The 14,463-nt window shown below is 49.8% G+C and overlaps 1 protein-coding gene and 1 long non-coding RNA gene across 2 annotated transcripts in view; one reads left to right on the plus strand and one right to left on the minus strand.

The window, feature by feature from the left end:
• LOC307221404 overlaps window positions 1-5,273 on the minus strand; it is a 28,687-nt gene extending 23,414 nt beyond the window's left edge. The window contains exon 1 of the long non-coding RNA XR_013841373.1: window positions 3,177-5,273. This is a non-coding gene — a long non-coding RNA (uncharacterized lncRNA). The remainder of the gene's footprint in view (window positions 1-3,176) is intronic.
• The window catches only part of PPP1R13L (protein phosphatase 1 regulatory subunit 13 like), a gene marked incomplete at its 5' end in the record, with an annotated part of 53,334 nt that continues 41,621 nt past the window's right edge, over window positions 2,751-14,463 (plus strand). Inside the window, one exon of the mRNA XM_079985352.1 lies at window positions 2,751-2,872. The remainder of the gene's footprint in view (window positions 2,873-14,463) is intronic.

Genomic DNA, 14,463 nt, shown 5'->3' on the forward strand with positions numbered 1-14,463 from the left:
TTCTGAAGGAAATCAGCCCTGAGTGCTCACTGGAAGGACAGATCCTGAAGCTGAGGCTCCAATACTTTGGCCACCTCAGGAGAAGAGAAGACTCCCTGGAAAAGACCCTGATGTTGGGAAAGATGGAGGGCACAAGGAGAAGGGGACAACAGAGGATGAGATGGTGGGACAGTGTTCTCGAAGCTACAGACATGAGTTTGACCAAACTGCGGGAGGCAGTGGAAGACAGGAGGGCCTGGCGTGCTCTGGTCCAGGGGGTCATGAGGAGGCGGACACGACTAAACAACAACAACAACAGCCGCAAGGCTATTGATTGCGAAAAATTGGAAGGATCTCAAAAGAGAAGATAGAGAGGGACTGGAAGGTGTTTAAAGGATACTTGCAAAACCATATTGAAAAATCAGAACTCCTATTAGAATAAACAAGTTCCATTTTAAATATGGAAATACTAAATAAGATGGATAACAATGTGTAATAGAAAAAGAAGCAGAAAATTGGGTTAAACGTGTGTGAAAGAAAGTAATAGAAGTGGAAAGAAATGGCAATTGAGTAGATTGGAATTCTAACACAAAGGTGGGGTGAGGGGTGAGGAGGGTGATGGGAAAAGGAAAAGGAAAAGGAAAAGGAAAGGAAAAAAAGCCAATGCAATTCTGGGCTGCATCAATAGGAGTATTGCATCTAGATCAAGGGAAGTAATAGTGCCACTGTATTCTGCTCTGGTCAGACCTCACCTGGAGTACTGTGTCCAGTTCTGGGCACCACAGTTCAAGAAGGACACTGACAAACTGGAACGTGTCCAGAGGAGGGCAACCAAAATGGTCCAAGGCCTGGAAACGATGCCTTATGAGGAACGGCTAAGGGAGCTGGGCATGTTTAGCCTGGAGAAGAGGAGGTTAAGGGGTGATATGATAGCCATGTTCAAATATATAAAAGGATGTCACATAGAGGAGGGAGAAAGGTTGTTTTCTGCTGCTCCAGAGAAGCGGACACGGAGCAATGGTTCCAAACTACACGAAAGAAGATTCCACCTAAACATTAGGAAGAACTTCCTGACAGTAAGAGCTGTTCGACAGTGGAATTTGCTGCCAAGGAGTGTGGTGGAGTCTCCTTCTTTGGAGGTCTTTAAGCAGAGGCTTGACAACCATATGTCAGGAGTGCTCTGATGGTGTTTCCTGCTTGGCAGGGGGTTGGACTCGATGGCCCTTGTGGTCTCTTCCAACTCTATGATTCTAGGATTCTAGGATTCTAGGAAAAACTTTCTGATGGTAAGAGACATTCAGCCGTGGCACTAACTCCCTTGGCAGTCTTTAAGCAGAGGCTGGGTGGCCATCTGCCAGGGATTCTTCAGCACTGATTTCTGCACTGCAGCGGGTTGGACTAGATGACCATGGGGGTGCCCTTCCAAATCTATGATTCTAAGTCAGCCACCCTCTTATTAAGGATGGAGTTTTTTCCAAGGTGGAGAGGAAGCCCTGGAGGGAATCTGGTGTTGGACTTCTTAATCTTCAGCAGGGGGGAGAAATGCCAGCCTGGCAAGTCCAGGAACCGCTCCTGGCTTGGCTGCTACTTTTCTGCTTTCGGGGAGAGGCGCTGCTGACTCCTGAGGGCCACTCCCGGCTCTCTGGACCGGTTTGGAGCCCGAGAGAAAGGCTGGCAGCAGCTGGCATTCCAAAGCCATGTGTCACCCGGCGGGCGCGGGGGCTGCTGGGAGTTGTAGTCTTCTCCCCCCTCCAGCTGGAGAAGTTCCCAGGTGGGCTGCCGTCACCTTTTCTCTTTCCCCATCCTCTCCTCGGTTGTTTTAGCTGGCCCCCACCCCGCCTGCCCTCCACGTGCCAGCTCATCAGAGACAGTGATGTGGCCTCTGAGCATGGGCAAAGTACTTTTGCCCCCTCCCTCCCTCCAGGGAATCCAGGGCGAATCAGAATGGTAATAAAGCGACAGGGAATGCAATTGAAAGCAGAAAGGCTCAGTGTTTCCAATAATAATTATTATTATTATTTTATTTTATTTATACCCCACACTCCCCAGTCAAGACCGGGCTCAGGGCGGCTAACAATCAATAATAAAAACAAGTTGATTAAAATACTACTTTAAAAACAAGATTAAAATACAACATTGAAACATTAAAACGCATGGGGTGGGGTGCGTTGTACCCTCGTATCCACACCTTAAAATAAGCGCCCTCCACCCCCCGACGGTCCAGCAGCCGGAGCGACTTCAGATCCACCCCCGAGAAGAAAAAGAGAGGGGAAGGGCTTGCGGGGACAGCCTGGGCACTCTGCCCATGCTCAGAGGTCTCCCTGCAGCGTCGGCCTCCGATCGGATCCCACCCCGCCCCGTCGCGGGACCTTGTGTGTGTGTGTGTGTGTTTTTAATTTTTATTAATTTTATTAAATAATGCAAGAATGTCAAAGAAAGAGACAAATTTCAAAGATAGGCATCTAAACACAATCATTTACACATTGTTAAACAATATTTAGAAAACAAGAAAAATTGGAAACCAGAAAAATTGGAAAATGGAAAGATACTTTGCGTAAACAACGCTTGCACGCAAACATGCATCGCCATGCCACAAAATACCCAAAACACAAAATGCAAATCTTGGTGCGTGTGAACGGCCCTAATAATCCGGTTCAGGGCAGGACTACCAGTCCCAGAATGCAGCAGGAGCCGCTCCGGAGCTGTCCTACCTGTTGGACGGCCAAGGGAAGCCGCGGTGGGCGGAGGCAGCGGGCAGGGAGCCCGACCTGTTCCCGGGAAGAGGCGTGGGGCGCACGGCGGCGGATCAGTCCCAGAAAGAGCCCCGACGGCGGCGGCGGCGGCGGCCGGAGCCCCCCCGGGAGAAGCACCAGCAGCGCCTGTTCAGCCCCAGGTCGGTCCGCGGAGGGCGAGGGGACGGGGGCAAAGTTTGGCAAACTTGGCCAAACTTGGAGAAACTTGGCTAAACTTGGAGAAACTTGGCTAAACTTTGGCAAACTTGGCCAAACTTTGGCAAGCTTTTCCCTCTAAGCGCCCAGCCGGGGTCGAAAAGCCTCCTTTAGGTGGGGGCGGCCAAGGGTTTGGGGGGCGCGGGTCCTTCACCCCCCCAAAAAAACTTCCCCAAACTTTGCCAGGCGGGGACTGGGCGGAGGAATGAGGGTCCCCCCCTCCCCAAAGGCGTCCAACGCGCCTCCTACCTCTGCGTGGGAAACTGCTGCTCTGCGTTTTTCTTGCCGCTTTTTTTTGGGGGGGGGGTCTTGCCAAGATGCCCCCCTTTTCGAGGGGAGGGTCTGCCTGCTTTTCCGTCTCCCCTTTTCCTCTCCTCCCTGATTCTCTCTCTCTGGGAATCGGATCCGCCTGTCTCCAGGGCAGCGCGGCGGCTGGAGGTGGAGGGGTCGGCCGGCAGGCGGATCCGATTCACGTCCGGGCTTGCTCTCGCCCTGCGCTGCAGACATTTTGGGTGCGATTATTCACCGCTGCAGAGCCAGGCAGGGAGGCAGGCAGCCTCAAACCCCCCCCCCCCCTTCCACCAAAGACTGGAGGGGAGCGGGGAGGGAGGGGCCGCCCTGGAATTTGACTTGGAAGAGAGAACGCACCCCACCCCCCCCCGCGCGCAAAAAAGAGATTTATGTATTTTGTTTTGCAAAAAAGATGTTTGCCAAAAGAGAGCCTAACCTCCCGGGTTTCTTTCCCCCTTCTGAGTTTGCAAATTTCATCCTCTCCTATTTTTGGCGGCTGGTACATTAGGGTTGGGGGTGGGTGGGAAAGGAGGTCAGCGGTGGAGAGCTGCTTGGCATGCAGAAAGGCGTCCCGGGTTCAGGGGCGCGGGTGGCGCTGTGGGTTAAACCACAGAGCCTAGAACTTGCCGATCAGAAGGTTGGTGGTTCGAATCCCCGCGACGGGGTGAGCTCCCGTTGCTCGGTCCCTGCTCCTGCCAACCTAGCAGTTCGAAAGCACGTCAAAGTGCAAGTAGATAAATAGGTACCGCTCTGGCGGGAAGGTAAACAGCGTTTCCATGTGCTGCAACTCTCTGTGTTCAGGCGCTGCCCCCAAAACCTCAGTCGGCCGTCTCCCCATCTCCTGGCCTGATTTTTTACATACAACTGGCCCAGCGTTGTCTCTGCCTGCCGTGGGGCTCGGGCATCACCCCAAAAGGGTCTGCCAGCCTCTTGCACTGGGCACCAGCCGCCACTGCTCTCCTTACGGGGCCTTGGCGAGGGTGGCTGCCCTCGAGTACCCTGCGAGCGGCACAACTGTGCGTATGCGTGTGTCATGGGGGCACAAAACAGGCCCCCAAGCTCCCTTGAATATTGCGTTGTCGTCAAAGAAGCTTCGGTGAATGATACATGGAATAAGCAGGGTAGGAAGGGACGCCTAGGGTCATCCAGCCCAACCCGCTGCGATGCAGGAGTCCCAACAGCAAATGACACACACCGGCAGCTAAAAATATTTCACGTTTTCTTTGCTGCGTGAGAAGGTGCGGCTGCGGTTTCACCGGAGGCTTGGTGTGGGCAGCTGCCCAGGCAGAGGGTGTGGTGGGCAGCGTGTTTCCCTGGGCCTGTGCCCAGCTGCCTCCGGTGGCCCCGTGCCACGTGAGGAAGGCTTCCAGTGGCAAAGGCATTGTGCGATAATTGGGATAATCCGTACGTGTAAAAGATGGGCATGCCCGAATCTGCCTTGGGTTATCCTGATCCAAGTTAATGGCGCTTTACCCAACATGCAGGGTCCCTGCCCCTCCCTCTCTCACGCACCCTAAAAAAATTGGGGGTTCACCACCTGTAAGCAGCACAAGGGGTTCCTCAGAGGTAAAGGGGGGCAGGGGGGAACAGAGTGGAGGAAATATGCATTTATTTCTGATATGTGTGATTCAGCGTAATAGGAGGATGGAGCAACCAAAACAGTCAGGGAGACCGAGAGACTAGGAGAAAAAGGGTTGTGGCATTTTGGACTCTTTAGTTTAGAGAAAAGGCAAGTGATACGTTTTAACCTTTAAAGCCCTATACGGCCTAGGACCCTCGTACCTACGGGACCGCCTCTCCTGGTATGTCCCACGGAGGACCCTACAGTCTTCAAATAAAAACATTTTGGAGGTCCCAGGGCACAGGGAGGTTAGGCTGGCCTCAACCAGAGCCAGGGCTTTTTCGGTCGTGGCCCTGATCTGGTGGAACGCTCTGTCACAGGAGACTAGGGCCCTGCGGGACTTGACATCTTTCCGCAGGGCCTGCAAGATGGAGCTGTTCCACCAGGCCTTTGGCCAAGGCACAGCCTGACCCCCTCCTTTGGTGATCCTCGTAGAACTCCGGTTGCAATTTGATTTTGAATTGATTTTAGAATATTGATTTTAGAATGCTGTGTTACTTTTATTGCTGTTAGCCGCTCTGAGCCCAGCTTCGGCTGGGGAGGGTGGGCTATAAATAAAAGTTGTTGTTATTATTATTATTATACAACAGAAGTTTATTATAAAGTAACGTGTGGCCTGGGGGAAGTGGGCAAAGAGGATGTCCCCCCATATAACACTAGAACCCGTGTTCATCCAACGAAGCGAAACGTTGGAAGATTCAGGACAGAGGAGAGATAATGACTTTGTCACGCGGTTAAACTGTGGAACTCTCTGCCACAAGAGGCAGTGATGGCCTGGGTGGCTAGGCAGATTTGTGGAGGAGGAGAGGGCTCCTGTGCTCAGGCCCTGCTTAAGGATTTCCTTTGCGGCATCTGGGGGAACAGGATGCTGGACTCGATGGGCCTGATCCTGCAGGCTGTTCTGTTGTTGTTATAATAGCCTTGGCTGGCCCAGGCTGAGCTCAAAAGAGCTGAGGCTTTTAGACAGATAAGCTAATGCATTCCTGGCCCTGCGAGTTCCAAAAAAAAGGAATCTCCTTCCCTCCCGTCGCTGTTGAAACTGGTTCCTCCTCTGCCGATAACCTCAATGTCACCCTTCCCTTCTCCTCATCACGTGGCCTCACACTCAGACCGTAAGGCCAGGATCTGCGGGATAGCTCAGTCAGTAGAGCACGAGACTCTTAATTTCATGGTTGTGGGTTCGAGCCAGATGTGGGGCAAAAAAGATTCCTGCATTGATGACCCTCCTGGTCCCTTCCTACTCTTCGATTCCGGGGTTTCTATGATGCATGGCTAGCTAAGGACGTCAGGGGACTCCTAATGGACCCGGGTCCACCCAGTCCTGAGTCCATTTCTTGCAGTGCCGCACAGAAATTCAGTTTTGTGGTAGTAGAAAAGACAGCTAAGTCTGCAGCTTGATATGCAGAAACTGAGTAGATGAGGCACAGGGTTAAGTGCCAGCCCCCTTGGTGGTGGGTCTATGGGTGAGGGTCAGCCTGCAGGGCTCCTGGTTTTAATGCCAGCTTTCCTGAAGGACTCAGTCGCAGAGAAGGCGTCTTCCTTACCTTGACTTTAAGATCTGCTTCGAAAGCCTTGCTTATTATTCCACCACCAAGTACAAGGCATGAATATCCATCACTCATGAAAAGGGCCTTCTTGGTGGTGGCTCCGTGGTTGCTGGAAAAGCCACAGAGCAAAGACTCTGTTGAGTTTTTGACCCCGGTGAAAACTTGCCTCTTCCTCCAGGCTTTTAACGATGCAGAAGCCTGAGGTTTTGGGCTACTAATTGGTCGGGGTGAGAAGGAGCGGTTAATATTGTTTTGACAGTTTTAATGCTTCAGGTCTGAGATCTGCGGAAGAAGGGCAGCTTGCAAATTTTAATAATAATAAGGGCCTTTTTCAACCAGAACTCACTGGAACTTGGCAACGCTCAGGTGGGCGCCATTGCCATTCTAAGAAAAATATTTCTAGAAAAAAAATCTAGAAAAATAGCACTAATAATAATAATAATAATTTAATAATAATAATAATTTATTATTTATACCCCGCCCATCTGGCTGGGCTTCCCCAGCCACTCTGGGCGGCTTCCAAAAAAAAAAAAATTTAAAGTACTGTACTACATCAAACATTAAAAGCCTCCCTAAACAGGGCCGCCTTCAGATGTCTTCTAAAAGTCTGGTAGTTGTTGTTCTCTTTGACATCTGGTGGGAGGGTGTTCTACAGGGCGGGCGCCACCACTGAGAAGGCCCTCTGCCTGGTTCCCTGTAACTTGGCCTCTCACAGTGAGGGAACCGCCAGAAGGCCCTCGGAGCTGGACCTCAGTGTCTGGGCTGAACGATCGGGGTGGAGACGCTCCTTCAGGTATACTGGACCAAGGCCGTTTAGGGCTTTAAAGGTCAGCACCATCACATCGAATTGTGCTCAGAAACGTATTGTGGGCCAATGTAGGTCTTTCAAGACCGGTGTTATGTGGTCTCGGCGGCCATTCCCAGTCACCAGTCTAGCTGCCGCATTCTGGATTAGTTGTAGTTTCCGGGTCACCTTCAAAGGTAGCCCCACAAAGAGCGCATTGCAGTAGTCTAAGCGGGAGATAACCAGAGCATGCACCACTCTGGCAAGACAGTCTGCGGGCAGGGAGGGTCTCATCCTGCGTACCAGATGGAGCTGGTAGACAGCCGCCTTGGACACAGAACTGACCTGCACCTCCATGGACAGCTGTGAGTCCAAAATGACACCCAGGCTGCGCACCTGGTCCTTCAGGGGCACAGTTGCCCCATTCAGGACCAGGGAGTCCTCCACACCTGTCCGCCTCCTGTCCCCCAAAAACAGTACTTCTGTCTTGTCAGGATTCAACCTCAATCTGTTAGCCGCCATCCATCCTCCAGTAATGATGAAGAAGATGATAGATAGATAGATAGATAGATAGATAGATAGATAGATAGATAGATCAGGCCTGTGTTATGGGCAAATGTGGCCCACAGGTTTCTTCCTAGGGCACTGATCCTAATTTTCACCCTCCTTGAGTATTCTTCCCTGGTTGGGAAGTGTCGTTCCGCTCTGAATCCATCTCCTGCTCGCTTGGCTGGAAGACAGAGAGCGCCTGTGTGTCAGTGTCTTGTCGAAACTGGCCTACGATGCCAAAGTGAAATTCAGCGCCTCGCCCTCTTTTTGCCTCTGGCCCTGCCCAGCGTTGGCATTCGGCCCCCCAGAACATTGCCCAGGAGGGAATTTGGCCCTCGGGTTCCCAATCCCTGTTTTAGATTTCGTAGTCGATGTGCCTGGCCCTTACATGATGAGAAGGCAGGTGAGAGGCAAAGAGAATGAACAAGTAGGAATAACTCCGACAGATCCACAAGGAAGTACGCCTAAGATTGCTGTCCATGCATCCTTAGGCATGAAATGAATAACAATTATTATTTTGTTATTTATTTAAATCTGTATGCCGCCCTTTGTCTGGAGATCACAGGGCGGTCTGAGGCAGAATAATACAAAATGAGAAGACACGACAATGCGAAAAAATTTAGATATGATGTAAAAAAGCCAGAAGGAGGAAGGAGGGAAGTCAACTCTTAGGAGTAAATGTAAATGTAAAATGTAAAACAATATTTGTATGTGGAGTATGTAACTGAAAAACCAATAAAGATCATTATAAACAAAATGAGGACACAAAATACATATGAAAACAAACCAATAATTACACACACCCCGCAAACTCATTTTAAAAGCCATAGAATGTTAATCAGCTGAAAGACTGGTTGAAGAGGAATGTTTTTGCCTGGCACCTAATGTTATGTAATGAAGGTGCCAGGCCAGCCTTCCTGGGGAGAGAATTCCACAGATGGGGAGCCACTGCAGAGAAGGCCCCGTTCTTGTGTTGCCACCCTCCGGACCTCTCGAGGAGGAGACACACAAAGAAGGGCCTCAGAAGATTATCTCGGTCCGGGTACGTTCATAAGGAAAGAGGTGGTCCTTGAGGTATTGCGGTCCTGAGCGGTTTAAGGCTTTATATGTCAAAACCAGCCCTTTGAATTGGGCCCGGAAACTAATTGGTAGCCAGTGCAGTCAGACCAGGACGGGTGTAATATGCTCAAACCGTCTTGAGCAGGGGTCAGCAAACTTTTTCAGCAGGGGGCTGGTCCACTGTTCCTCAGACCTTGTGGGGGGCTGGACTATATTTTGAAAAAATAGATAAATGAAGGAATTCCTATGCCCCACAAATCACCCAGAGATGCGTTTTAAATAAAAGCACACATTCTACTCATGTAAAAATAACAGGCAGGCCCCACAAATAACCCAGAGATGCATTTTAAATAAAAGGACACATTCTACTCATGTAAAAACATGCTGATTCCTGGACCGTCCAGGGGCCCTGGGCCTTCGTTTGCCTACCCATGGTCTTGAGCAACTTGGCCACTGAATTCTGTACCAGCTGAAGTTTCCAAACCGTCTTCAGCGGCAGCCCTACTTATAACACATTGCAGTAATCTAACCTTGAGGTTAAGGGACGCAGGTGGCGCTGTGGGTTAAATCACAGAGCCTAGGACTTGCCGATCAGAAGGTCGGCGGTTCGAATCCCCGCGACGGGGTGAGCTCCCGTTGCTCAGTCCCTGCTCCTGCCAACCTAGCAGTTCGAAAGCACATCAAAGTGCAAGTAGATAAATAGGTACCGCTCCAGCGGGAAGGTAAACGGCATTTCCGTGCGCTGCTCTGGTTCGCCAGAAGCGGCTTAGTCATGCTGGCCACATGACCCAGAAGCTGGACGCCGGCTCCCTCGGCCAGTAAAGCGGGATGAGCATCGCAACCCCAGAGTCAGCCATGACTGGACCTAATGGTCAGGGGTCCCTTTACCTTTAACCTTGAAGTTACCAGAGCATAGACAACAGTAGTTAGGCTATCCCTGTCCAGATAGGGCCACCAGCCGAAGCTGGTGGAAGGAACTGAGGCCACCTGAGCCTTGAGCGACAGCAAAGGATCCAGGAGGACCCCCAAGCTGCGAACCTGCTCCTTCAGAGGAAGTGTAACCCCATCAAGAGAAGGCAGTCTCCCACCCATCCGGTCTAGGGAACCCCCCACTAACAGTGCCTCCGTCTTGTCTGAATTGAGCTTCAGTTTGTTGGCTCTCATCCAGTCCATTACCGAGGCAAGACACTGGTCCAGCACTTCCACTGCCTCACCTGCAGATGTAAAGGAGAAATAGAGCTGAGTGCCATCAGCATACTGCTGACAACATCCCCCAAACCTGCAGATAACCCCACACCCAGCAGCTTCATTTAAACAGCCTGGGGAATAAAATTGAACCCTGAGGAACCCCACATTGAAGACTCCATGGGGCTTGTGCATCACTCTCTGGGAATCACCATCCCAGTAGGACCGCGACCAACTCAGAGTAGTGCCAGCCACCCCAAACTTGGACAGCCACTCCAGAAGGACACCATGGTTGATGGTATCAAAAGCTGCTGAGAAGTTGAGGAGAATTAGGATGATTTCTTAAGAGATCTAAAGGCAATATCAAGTTAAGAAATGCATAAGAAGTGGCTTTAACCTATATGGCCTAGGACCCTTGTACCTATGGGACCGCCTCTCCTGGTATGTCCCACAGAGGACCTTACGGTCTTCAAACAAAAACATCTTGGAGGTCCCGGGCCACAGGGAGGTTAGGCTGGCCTCAACCAGAGCCAGGGCCTTTTCGGCTGTGGCTCCAGTCTGGTGGAACGCTCTGCCACAAGAGACTAGGGCCCTGCGGGACTTGACATCTTTCCGCAGGGCCTGCAAGACAGAGCTGTTCCACCTGACCCCCTCCTCTGGCAATCTGCACAGAATTCTGCTTAATGGTTGCCATCAATTTGATTTTAATTAATTTTTATAATGAGATGTTTTTAGAACGTTGGATTATTTTGATTGTTGTTAGCCGCCCTGAGCCCAGCTTCGGCTGGGGAGGGCGGGATATAAATAAAATTTATTATTATTATTTATCATTAAAACGGTGGATCATCAGAGGTGCTGATGGAAGGCTAAAAAGATTGTATAAGTGATACGTTTTGTGGTACATTTTATAATTTATATGTTAAAATCAATAAAAATTATCTTAAAAAGAGAGAGAGAGAAGTTGAGGAGGATTAACAGGGACATATTTTCCCTGCCTCTCTCCCGACGGAGGGCAGTTTCTGTGCCAAAACCGGGCCTAAACCCCGACCGAAATGGATCTAGAAAATCAGTTTCCTCCGAGAGTGTCTGGATCTGGTGCACAAGCACCCGCTTAAGAACCTTGCCCAAGAAAGGGAGATGAGCTATTGGCCAGAAGTAACTTAGATTTTCCAGATCTGGAGGGGCAGTTCTTATTCATTCAACTTGTTTTTATTATTGCTTGCTAGCCGCCCTGAGCCCGGCCTTGGCTGGGGAGGGCAGGGTATAAATAAAAATTATTATTATTATTATTATTATTATTATTATTATTATTAGTACCCCTCTCTGCCTCCTTCATTTTTTTAATAGAATATTTATTAAAGTTTTCAAAAAATAATACAATGTGAAATAAAAAAGAAAAAATAACAAAAATACAAAAAATACAAAAATAATTAAAAACACATAGAATTTCCATTACTTATTTTCTTTTAACTTATTTTCCAGACCTCCTCATACCTCCCTTTCTTGTATTCCAATTCAAATTGTTAGTTCAGCAAATCCTCACCATTAGTTTTTACTTATTTCTAAACCTTTTTTTTTTTCATATCTCTTAAGCATTACAGCTGGAAACCACTTAATTTCTGTCCAACATCGTTCTAACATTCATTCCCTCTCTGCCTCCTTCAAGCAGCCAGGGACCACCAGGAAAACATTCATCACCTCCCTGGCCCAGACAGCTGTCCCTCCTAGTTTTTATCAGCCACGAGTGTCGCGGGCACAAGCAGTCGCCCTGACCGAAACAAGGACTTTGTCCACATTATCGAGCCTTACCAACCGAAACTCGTCCAGCACAACAGGACTCAGCTGTGCTCTGGACACCCCAGGACATTCATCTGTTGTCCCAGCAGAATCCAGATCCAAGTGAAGGAGCGTCTCCACCCCCATCGTTCTGCCCGGGCACTGAGGTCCAGCTCCGAGGGCCTTCTGGCGGTTCCCTCCCTGCGAGAAGCCAAATTACAGGGAACCAGGCAGAGGGCCTTCTTGGTGGTGGCGCCCGCCCTGTGGAACACTCAAAGAGAAAAACAACTACCAGACTTTTAGAAGACATCTGAAGGCAGCCCTGTTTAGAGAAGCTTTTAATGTTTGATGCATTACTGTATTTTAATATTTTGTTGAAAGCCGCCCAGAGTGGCTGGGAAAACCCAGCCAGATGGGTGGGGTATAAATAATAAATTATTATTATTATTATTATAGATGACGCGAATGATTCTATCCTCAAAATGCTTTGCAAAAAAAGGTCACAGTAAGTTCTGCCACCTCCTTCGGATGGGAAGCAGCCGGAGTTTAGTGCTGTTGCTGGAAGGCGCTGCCTCCTGTCCCCTATGGTGCTTCTCAGCTAGGAACAAGCTGGGCAGCTGGCCGTTCCTAGAAGGTGATGGTTCTTGGGCAGACTTTGGGGCTGTGGCCACAGCGGGCAGCTGGGTGGCTTCTGTGAGAACAGGATGCTGAACCAGATGGGCTTTGGGTCTGATCCAGCAGCCAAGCTCTTCTTATTTCCTTATGCTTGGGCTAGAGCTTGCAGCTCACCGCTTGCAAAGTGCATCTTGTTTTTGGGCACCCTGCTCTGCCTACCTTTTCCGGAAGCCCTGGAGACATTAATAATAATAATAATACAGTGGTGCCTCGCAAGACGAAAAGAATCCGTTCCGCGAGTCTCTTCGTCTTGCAGTTTTTTCGTCTTGCGAAGCAAGCCCATTAGCGGCTTATCGGATTAGCGCTATTAGCGGTTTAGGGGCTTAGCGGATCAGCTGATAAGCGGCTTAGCGGTTCAGCTGATAAGCGGTTTAGCGGCTTAGAAAAAGGGGGGGGGAAGGAAAAAAACCCCGCAGGAACTCGCAAGACATTTTCATCTTGCGAAGCAAGCCCATAGGAAATTCATTTTGCGAAGCACCTCCAAAACGGAAAACCCTTTCGTCTAGCGCGTTTTCCGTCTCGCGAGGCATTCGTCTTGCAGGGCACCACTGTAATAATAATAATTTTTATTTATACCCTTCCCTCCCCAGCCAAGACCGGGCTCAGGGCCGCTAACACCAGATATAAAACAATTGATTAAGATACAACTTAAAAGCAAGATTAAAATACGACATTAAAAAGCAGCCTCATTTCAATAGAAATTCAAATCAGAAACTTTTTGGGGATGAAAACGTCAAATCTTCACCAAGGCCAACTATCCAGACTGGTCCTACGTGGGCCAGAAAAAGCCAGGGAAGTCCCCAAATAGGAGTTCCATCACAGAAGGAAAAAGGAAAGAGGGGAGGGGATCAAGTTGATTCCAAGCCAAAGGCCAGGCGGAACAACTCTGTCTTGCAGGCCCTGCAGAAAGAAATCAGATCCCGCAGGGCCCTGGTCTCATGAGACAGAGCGTTCCACCAGGCTGGAGCCAGTGTTGAAAAGGCCCTGCCTCTGGTTGAGGCTAATCTGACTTCCTTAGGGCCCGGGACCACTAGGGTGTTGCTATTTATGGACCTTAAGGTCTTCTGCGGGGCATACTGGGAAAGGTGGTCCCGTAGCTACGAGGGTCCTAGGCTGATATATATCAGACGCAGGCATGGGATCAATTTATTTCTTCCATTTCATCAAATTGGTTTGTGTGTGTTTTTTTTGCCAAGTGAAACTCCAAAGACATACCCTCTCTCCTTGGCAAATCCATGTGGGTTTGGCAACACAGATTAATATGCTAACTTACCTGGCTCTCTGGAACTGGGTGTGGGCTGACAAAAATAAGAACAGGTTTTTCCCTCCAGATGGGGCCGGGAAGAGCAGCTGTGGGGCGGAAGAGTCTTGCGTAGCGGCGGTTTGTTTCGCTCAGACGCCTTCCGAAAGGAGTTTCGGCGCATGGCATGTGCCAGGGAACCCGGGGCAAATGCCCCTACGCAGTGGCAAATTTCGCACTCGTGCCTCTTGCAGAGGAGTGGCTACGGAGCTGTTGTGTGCCATCCTTTTGCTGGGCTCCAGAAAAGCACTTTGTGTCTTGAGAACGTGTTTTTTTTTTGGGGGGGGGGGGGTGTTAAATTTATTGACGAAAAGTTTATCCTGCTCTGATTTGGGGGTTCCCAGTGGTTCCCCCTCCTTTGCTTCCAATCAGATCCTGGCTTACTTAACTTCAGCAATGCTGCAGCATTTATTTTCCATGGAATCGTAGAATTGTAGAGGGGGAAGGGATGCAAAGGGCCATCTCGTCCAAGCCCTGTTTTATTTAGCAGAATTTGCATCCTGCTTAATTTGTAAACAAAACCTCTTAATTGGTCCTCCCTGTGGATTTTATTTTGGAAAAAGGAGACCCTGGGTTCAGACCCTGCCTGGAAGCATCACTCAGCGATCAGGCAGACCTTCTCCCAAATTCTGAATATTTGGAAACTTCACAGCAAAGAAGGGAAAGGCACTCTGCACATCCCTAGAAGCTCATTTATCCCGGGCAATTAGCACACGCCCTGCAGCCCTGCGCCTGCCATGGGAGGAGAC

Source organism: Podarcis cretensis (assembly GCF_951804945.1).
Source record: "Podarcis cretensis genome assembly, chromosome: 8".
NCBI lineage: Eukaryota > Metazoa > Chordata > Lepidosauria > Squamata > Lacertidae > Podarcis > Podarcis cretensis.